Below are 8,798 nucleotides of genomic sequence, written 5' to 3'. Positions count from 1 at the left end.
ATACATACATACTTATATATACATAGGATCTAAACAGTTCTAACTTGCAAATCTCCATTTCTTGCCTTACACTGTCACATTGTGGTTCTTGAGCCATGCATTCTAGAGATTCAACCTTCCACTCTTCAGATTTCCTCATCTGGTTCCTGCCATCTATTTGCGAAGCAATCAGGAAGTAAGCTGATGACCTTTTAGATCTTTTCCAGCCCTAATATCCAATGGCAAAAATACTCCTTCAACTTTTACTTACTGACTCCCAGCTGACTAAACCGCCTCCTGAGATCACTTAAGTCATTCATCCTAACTTTTTTCTTTCTCCGCTCTATAGTAATCCATGAGGAATACAACCAAACAGTATATCAACTGTTTAAAACATCACTTATTAATACCAGTGATCAGTTGATTATTTCCTGTCTAAAACTATTTTAAACACGGAAATTAATCTTAAAAGAAAAACTTTTCAGGGAGCTGATACTATTTATGAGTGAACCACCATTCACTCATTGAGAGGGAAAGTATATTAGTGGTTGCCTCGGTCTGGGGCTAGGGTGGGGAGTTTCTTTTTGGGGTGATGAAAATATTCTAAAACTAGATTATGGTGATGGTTACACAACTATGTAAATATACTAAAAATGGATGAATTTAACACTTTAAATAAGTGTACTTTTACTCAATAAAGTATGTAAAAAGCTAAAAGCAGGAAAATAATTTTAATCAACTTTTACTGATAGGAAAGGAATGTGATTAAGAGCAAATTCTGCAGTTTGCCATTTCAAGAGTTATGTAAGATTTGATTTTAATTCTGACATAAAAACTTAATACCTATTCAAAAATAAACTTTAACTTTTCCAGAAAACAAACATATGCAAATTTAATCATCTTTTCTTAGTAAACTTTGGATAATTTAAAAGCAACGGAAAACACTTCAGAAAGCCCAGTGTTAGAGTAACAATACCTCTCCAAGACCAAAATATATTAATATCATCAACAAGAAAATGTGAAGTCTTTATAGTTTTGTAATGCATTCTTTATAAAGAAAACCATAAAACATTTATTTCTTTTAAAAGTGATCCTCAGATTGTAATGTCTGTCCTGATAGTGCAATAATTCTGAAATTAACAGAGCATAATTTTAAAACAGCCAAATCACAATAAAATCGCAAACATCTAATCCCTCAAACCACAACTATCAATCGCCCAAAATTTGCACACATTGATCATTTTTACCAAAACCTATCATAAGCAATGATGACCACTATGAACAATCAAGTAATACCTATTTCTAGGAAATCAGACTCTGCAATACAAATACAGTCAAACAAACAAATCCCATCATTCCATCTGTTCTATCATAACTGCTTAGAAGTCATTAAGGCTCTGAAGGTACTTTTCCAACTAGAACACTTCATCAGATATAGAAGTCAACCTGACTGTCCATCAAAATCTGCAGTTTAAGTTACCACAATAACACATATCTCAGTATACTATCATGACATCACTTGCCTTGTAAGCATTTACTCTTAAGATTGCCCTGGGGTTTGACAAATCAGATATAGAACCAATTAAAAGCAAAACACAAAAACATTCCAATATAATTCTTCGAAAGTAAGGAGAGCCCCAATAAAGACCAAAATAAAGCTGGTGAAAGGGGAACTTTAAAAAATATTGCATCCCGGGTCAACCAAAATTCTAAAAATACCATCCCGAACTCAGTACACGGACAGACCAAGTGGTTAATTATAATGGGCAGGCAAAAGTTCCCTTGTCAACGACAGGAGGGCAGGGAAGGCCTGCCTTTGTACCAGTGCAGAGATGGAAAGACACATAACTGAAGAAAAATTAATTATTGAACAAATGATTGCGACCTAAATTGCCAAACTGCAAAACACCGAGTTATTTTCTGGGCTGGCTTTCGCCAGGAGGAAAAAATGAGTTTTTTAATTTAAATTATTCCAGTAGGATCAAAAAGGGGTAAGGGCCCGGCTAGAAAAAGAAAGGGAAAGTTCGGGGGCAGCGTCTAAGGCGGGTGGTGGAGGTTCCACAGCCCGGATCCCCGAGAGGGGAGAGAGGGGTGAGAGCGGCGTCGCGGCCGCGGGCTGGAGGCGAAGAGCACAGCTGCCGGCCCCGATCCCGGAGGGAGAGTAAGAAGGAAGAGGAGGTGGTGGTGGCCGGGAAGAATGGAAGCTTCGGCGCTGGTCAGTTGTGACCGAAACTCCGCCGGCTCCGGCAGGGGAGGAGACAGAGGGGGTGGGGTCTCGGTCCTCCCTCTACAGGAGGTCGGGGTGAGGGTGGGCCGCGAAGCGCTGGGGGCCGCGTGCGGCCGGCCCGACACCTACCTGCGGGTCCCGGGCGGCAGCCCCAGAGCGAGGCCTAGTGCATCGCCGCCGCCTCCAACCCTCCACGTCGCGCCGAGGCTGCTGCTCCGCGGCCGCCGCCGCCCGGAGCCCGGCTGGGCCCGAGCCCGGCTTCCCGCCCCCGCCCCGCGCCGGCTGGCTAGTCGGCTGGGGGAGCACAGGGCCGCCCTCTCGAGCCCAGCTCCGCTCGGGGGTGAGAGGCGGCAGCGGCGGCTCCCTCACGTCTCTCCCGGGTGTCCTGTCAGCCAGCAGTTTCCCCCGGGTCCGCAGCGCCGCCTCCGCCGCTCCTGCCACCGCCTCTCCCACATCCCCGGCCTCCAGAGGAGCCGCCGCCGCCGCCGCCGCGCCGCGACCACTACCCTAGCGCTTCTGCTCCCTGCTCCACTGCTTCCCCTCACCCCGCCCGCCTGCCCGCCCGCCCGCCTGCCTGCCTCGGCCCGGCTAGGTCCGGGGAGACAGTGTCCGAGGCCGCAGTGAGGCCGCCGCAGCCCCCAGCCCACAATCCACCGCGCGGCTCCGCCGGGGCGGGAGGCCGCGGCCCGGACCGGGAGTAGCTCTCGCCGCCTCAGGAGAGGGCCGGGGCCGGCGCTGGCGCCGCCGGCGTTCCCCCGGAGCGGGGAATACCCCGCGCGGCGGCTTGGCGCCTCCTCTAATCTCTTCTAATAGTCCTCCAGGCAAAGAGAGAAACCCACGCTGAACTCGACTTTTCCCCACGACCCTTCCCCCACCCCGAGGCGCTCTTGGCGGCAGCCAGGTGCCGCCTGCCGCCTTCCCAGGGACGGTCCGCGACCCCTCAGGGTGGCCTTCGCCCACCCCCCAGACCAACTGACTCCAAACATCCCTCAACCACCCAGCGCCTATTAAAGGAGATACCTCCACAACATTCCACCTCTCCTTTCACCCCCTCCAAAGTGAAGGCTGCTCAGAATTTCCCAGTTAAGTGTCCTTTGAAAGGTTTAAGGTCACCCCCTCCCCAAAAATCCCCTGGACGCTGGAAACAGTGCATTGTCTCTCTCTCGAGGCCTTCCCTCACCAAGTTCTTCTCCTAAGTTTTCCCCTAGTTCCAGGTCTTCCTCCCAGGCACCTATCAAACTTCTCTGGCACTGAAATCAGTTATTCCTGCTATTTGACCGAGATGCTTGAAGTGTGTGTATATTATTAATACCTCCTCCCTGTGATTCTCAACAGTAATCCAATTTAGCCGGGTTTCAGAGGGCTGGTGATCTTAATCCAATAAAATACAATCCACAAGAAAGGGAATGTCTTAGGATATTTTTTAAAAGAGAGGAAAGGGCCATTTGAGTGCTTATGTCTTAATTTTAGGAAGATTTCTTTCAATTTTGAAATTATTTCTTTGCCTAAAAATATCAAAGTTTCAGGCATTTATAAGACACTTGGTGTGTTTTAACAAATCAAAAGTGAAAATATAAGTCTTACCTTTGGGGATTGAAAAAAAAAATGTTCCAAATTTCACTTCTAAGAAGTCACTTCGAAAACTGCAAACATAACTCTTTGTGAAATAATAATTCACACACTAAGGAGCTAAAGTTGGGGGAAGGGAAGGACAAAAGAGAAGGAAGCAACAAAAATAGCTGAGAGGAAATTCTTACAGTATGTTTTTCAAATTCAATTCTCTACAGTTTTGTAATAAGGAGAATGAGAATATCAATCTCCAATATGAACTAAATTTAACTTTAAAATTAGAAATCCTCCTAAATCCCCAATCTCATATAAAACCAGATGAGTTTACATTATGAACATATCAAGGAAAGACTCACCAAATTTCATCAAAGGCCAGAAAGGAAAATAATTCACTTTAAATCTAGAATCAGTTCACAGATTATACTAAGAAATATAGCAGGTTCCTATATTTTGGAACCACATCAGGAAATCAACAATAGTTCAAAAGCTGCCTTAAACCTGGCAGTTTGGCCTTTTAAAAAATATTTGCATTTATACCCCACCTTGTTTCAAAGAGATTCCAAGTTGCTGTAGTTGGCACTTGGGTTAGACAATAGCCATGAAGTATCTCCCAGACACTAGAAGAAGACAGACTGGTTTGCTTTCCTCATTATCCATCTGTAGATAACATACCATAGGAAGAAAATACACACTGAGTATTGCACTTAGTTCTTTCAGGGATCCAGCATGATTTGATTTTTACTTTTCCATAGAACAGTTCATAATCATGAATCTAAATGTAAAAGTAAATGCTAATGATCAGGTTTGCCAAAAATAAAACAAAACAAAAAACTGTTAACTGGACAAGTAATTTAATTTAGAAGTAGATAAATTTCAAATTAATTAATATGTTCACTTGTTATCCCTTGAATCATTTCAGTATTAAAAAGAAAAGCCAATGGTGGTGTGATGAATTGGGTGATTGGGATTGACATGTATACACTGATGTGTATAAAACTGATGACTAATAAGAACCTGCTGTATAAAAAATAAATAAAATTAAATTAAAAAATTAAAAAAAAAAAGACAAACCGAAAATAAATATGCAGAGATATATTATTAGTGTTAATTTCCAGGAAGCACAGATCACAGAAAATTAAGGAAAAAATGGATAGAAATAATCATTGCCCTCAAAAAAAAGCAAATATGAAGACAATATTTAGCTACCCTATTACTAACGGTGTATCTAGCATAATCTTTATTAAACCTGTTGAGAATTATGAATGGTGATAGTCATCAGGGTCATATATTCTCACTAGATGGACAATGGGCAAATTTTCTAATGCTGCAACACCTATGAAAGGCCTACGTTATGTTTGCTGTATGTTCAGCACATATTTGTGTATGGGGCAGTCGTGAGGTTAACGTGTTTATCAATCAGTGAACACCATTTTTAATGACTTGTTTGACAGAAACTATACATTCACATGCCAATATAAGTACAGAAGGGAAAGGGGACACTGGTCAAAGGAACAATCAGAAAAATCATTTTGCAGTTTAGTTGGACATGAGCACTAGCCCCTCTTTTTTCCACAGTAGCAAAGCTTAAATCTATCAGATGGAAACCCAGTCAAGTTCTCTAACCTACTCTATAGCTACATATGTATAGTTACATTGTGTGCTTTCTATGAATTACCATTGGTAAGCGAAGTCCACATGTACTCATGCACTGAAAGTATTATGCTGGTAGTAGTTTCATCAGGGTTTGGTTTTTTGATCCAATGCCCTGAATTACTTAATCCATCATATTTAAGCTATTGTAAGACGTTACAGCGTTTTTAAATCACAATTTATAACAATATGATAAAACCTGAAACTATGTTTTAATATTTCTTCATATCTAATGTGGGACCATTGGAAAACTTTCCAATTTACTCTGCATATGGTGTAAGACATTAAAACTAAATGTGTGGATAAACAACACTAGAAATGTTATAATATTTCACGTGATAATAATACACTCAGTAATTGTTGGGAGTAATATATAAGTTTTCAATATTCCATCATTTTTTTTTAACTTTATTTTTTATACAGCAGGTTCTTATTAGTTATCTATTTTATACATATTAGTGTATATATGTCAATCCCAATCTCCCAATTCATCCCACTACCACCACCTCCCCACCCCCCATCCATCACTGTTTGCATCTTCTAAATCAGCTGCTTGATTACTTTGGAAACAATTATTTAACTCTGTTAAATTGCCCTGTTACATTTCTCTTTGACACTGATATTCCACATTTTCATTTGATTACCATAATAGCAACTACCATTTACTAATAATTTACTGTGCTCCAAGATAGGGAAAACCAAGGTAGCAGGGTGTATTAGTTTTCTATTGCTGTGTACAAATTATCAAAACTTAGTAGTTTAAAATAACACATATTTATGATGTTATAGTTCTGTGAGTCAGGAGTCTGGGCACAGTTTAGCTTGGTGTTCTGCTCAGGATCTCATAAGGCTGCAATCAAAACATCAGTCATGCTGTGTTCTCATTTGGAGGCTTGACTGGGGAAGAATTTGCTTCCAAGGTCATTCATGTTGTTAGCAGAATTCCTTTTCTGTGATTGTAGGACTGAGAACCCTAGCTTCTTGCTGTCTGGGGGCTGCCCTCAGCTCCTAGAGGCCTCCTGCAGTTCCTTGCCATATAGGTTTTCTCACTATGGCTGCTTACTTCATCAAACCAGCAAGGCGTGTCTCTAAACTCTAAAGTGAGTCACCTAGCAATATAGAATGATATTCTATCTTCACCATGTTCTATGGTTTAGAAGCAAGTCACAAATTTTGCTCACACTTAAGAAGAAGGAGTTACACAAAGTTTTGAACACCAGGAAGTAGGAATCATGGGGGCTACCCTAGAGTCTGTCTACCACCTGCAATGATTAATTCCACAGGTTTTGGAATTCAGCTAATTTTGGGTTTTTCAACCTGCTTTGACACTTTAACTATGTGATTTTGATCTCAATTTCTAATCCTTTGTTTCTTCATCTGCCAAATAGGAGTAATATCCTCTTCACAGTTTATTTTTCTCCAATGTAAAGTGACGGTAATAATAAAGTTGTTGTAAGGATTAAATGAGCATTTTAGCAAAGTAACTTATAACATGAAAGGCTCAATAAACACTTGTTAGTTTTCTTCCTTTTCCCTCCTCTCTTTTTTATTTTGATCTTGGTCTCCTAGAAGTCCCCACTGTCATTTCTACTTTCAATGGCTACTTTGGTAGCCTGCGTGCAGAGTACGCATGTGTGTGTACCTGTGTCTAGGGCCATGCAAACCCAACTCTAATATCAATACCTTTAAAAATAGGACTGTATTGCAAATGTTATCTCTAACTTCAACTAGGAAAATTAAAAACTGATAAACCCATAACATTAGAAGGATAATTATTAAACATAGAGGCTCTGAGAGTTTAGAGAAGTTTGTTGGGATTGACGTTTTTTCCTCCCTCAGAATCATGTTTAATATGCATATGGTACAAAAGACATGTTATTGCATAGTAGTCTTCATGGACTCTGGGTTTGCATCCTAGACCTGCCACTTTCTAGCTGAGTAACCTCAGGCATGTTCAGCTCTCTAAAGCTCAGTTCCTTATAGGAATAATGATAGCACCCACTTCACAGACCTTCTATAAGGATTACATTTAAAGTATACTTAAATAGCATCACTTAGTGCCTAGCTCATAGTCACTACTTTAAAATGTTAGGTATCATACTCATTACTATAATCTTTACTATCTCATTATTATTAGGAAAGGTGTGTTAATGAAAACCATAGAACAGGAAGCAGCAAGACATGGCTATGAATGAGGTGGGTGAAGTGAGGCATGAGAAGTCACAAAATCTCAAAAGTTCTCGTAAACCAAAGGGCTGCAAGTAAGATAAATGGTCAGAAGTATGAAAATTTGCAAGTCAGAAGTTGGACAAGTAGGAACTAGGGGCCAAGGTAAAATTGTGAATTCTCAACCAAACTATGAGTAATGCAACCTAAGACATCAGCAAGAGAAGGGCACATGAAACAGGTAATTCCTACCTCAGACATGAAGTCTTTTATATAGTTCCTCCTGGCGCAGGAGTCAACCATATAGCATATCTAGTTGCATTTGGAACAGGAAACACGTGAGTCCTGTTACTATTGGAAAATAGTGAGTAAATTGTTGAATAGATTAGGAGAGTATAGCAATCAGAAATACGGGCATATCCTGACAAATGTAAAATTATTTTCAAATTGGACCATTTCCCTAGAGAAGTAGTTATACCATTTAATCGGTCCCATTATCATATTTTTTCTTATGTCACTTTTTACAGTATGGGTTCTTTTATCTATGGAGGCTTTGTCTAACAAACTAAGTTATAAGTATTTCCAGGACAGGATTTTCTGTTGTTGCTGCTATTGTACTTTTTAAAATATCCTACAGAATCTGGAACAATGTACTACATAGTAGACTTTCAATAAATGCTTGTTGAATTAAAAAATAAATATGAATTACTCCCACTTAGTAAACGGTATTTGGTATAATGAATAGTAATAATTCATGAAATTAATTGATGACCTTGAAATCATACTTGACTCTTTCATATTCCACATCTACCATGTCAGAAAATCCTATTAGTTCTACCTTCAAAGTATATCTTGACTAAACACTTCTCACCACTCACATTTCATCCACCCTGGTCCAAGCCATCTTGCCTACAGGGCTGCTAAGTACAGCTGTTGGGCTAGACACTGCTCATTACGGGAAGCACCATTCTCAGACACTGCAGGGTGAATGATGCTTCTTGGAGTTGTATAGTGCAATGATCCTACTTGCCTGGATTACTGCCAAAGTCTCCTAGCCTTTGTCCCCCACCAGCTTATTCTCAACACAATAATCAGCTTGATCTTGATGAAACTTAAGTCAGGTCATGTCATGTCATTCCTCTGCTTAGAACACTCCAGTGGCTCTATCTCATTCACAGTAAAAGATAAAGTCCTGGCAAGGCCCTAG

At 40.7% G+C, this 8,798-nt stretch overlaps 1 protein-coding gene across 7 annotated transcripts in view; it reads right to left on the bottom strand.

The window, feature by feature from the left end:
- Window positions 1-8,798, bottom strand: part of VPS54 (VPS54 subunit of GARP complex) — a 132,594-nt gene that overhangs the window by 91,654 nt on the left and 32,142 nt on the right. Inside the window, exons 1-2 of one of the 7 annotated variants that reach the window (XM_082426557.1) lie at window positions 2,336-3,061; window positions 71-153 (exon numbers count right to left, since the gene is read on the bottom strand). The exons of 1 other annotated variant lie outside the window; for it this stretch is intronic. The gene's annotated coding sequence lies outside the window, so the exon portion shown is untranslated. Of the gene's footprint in view, window positions 1-70; window positions 154-2,335; window positions 3,067-3,386; window positions 3,764-4,317; window positions 4,431-8,798 lie in introns of those variants that run through there. 5 more of the 7 variants (XR_014253951.1, XM_082426556.1, XM_082426559.1 and 2 more) reach the window with 5 other exon arrangements.

This window comes from Balaenoptera physalus (assembly GCF_965194825.1).
Source record: "Balaenoptera physalus genome assembly, chromosome: 15".
NCBI classification, from domain to species: domain Eukaryota; kingdom Metazoa; phylum Chordata; class Mammalia; order Artiodactyla; family Balaenopteridae; genus Balaenoptera; species Balaenoptera physalus.
This window is presented reverse-complemented; position numbering and strand designations above follow the sequence as displayed.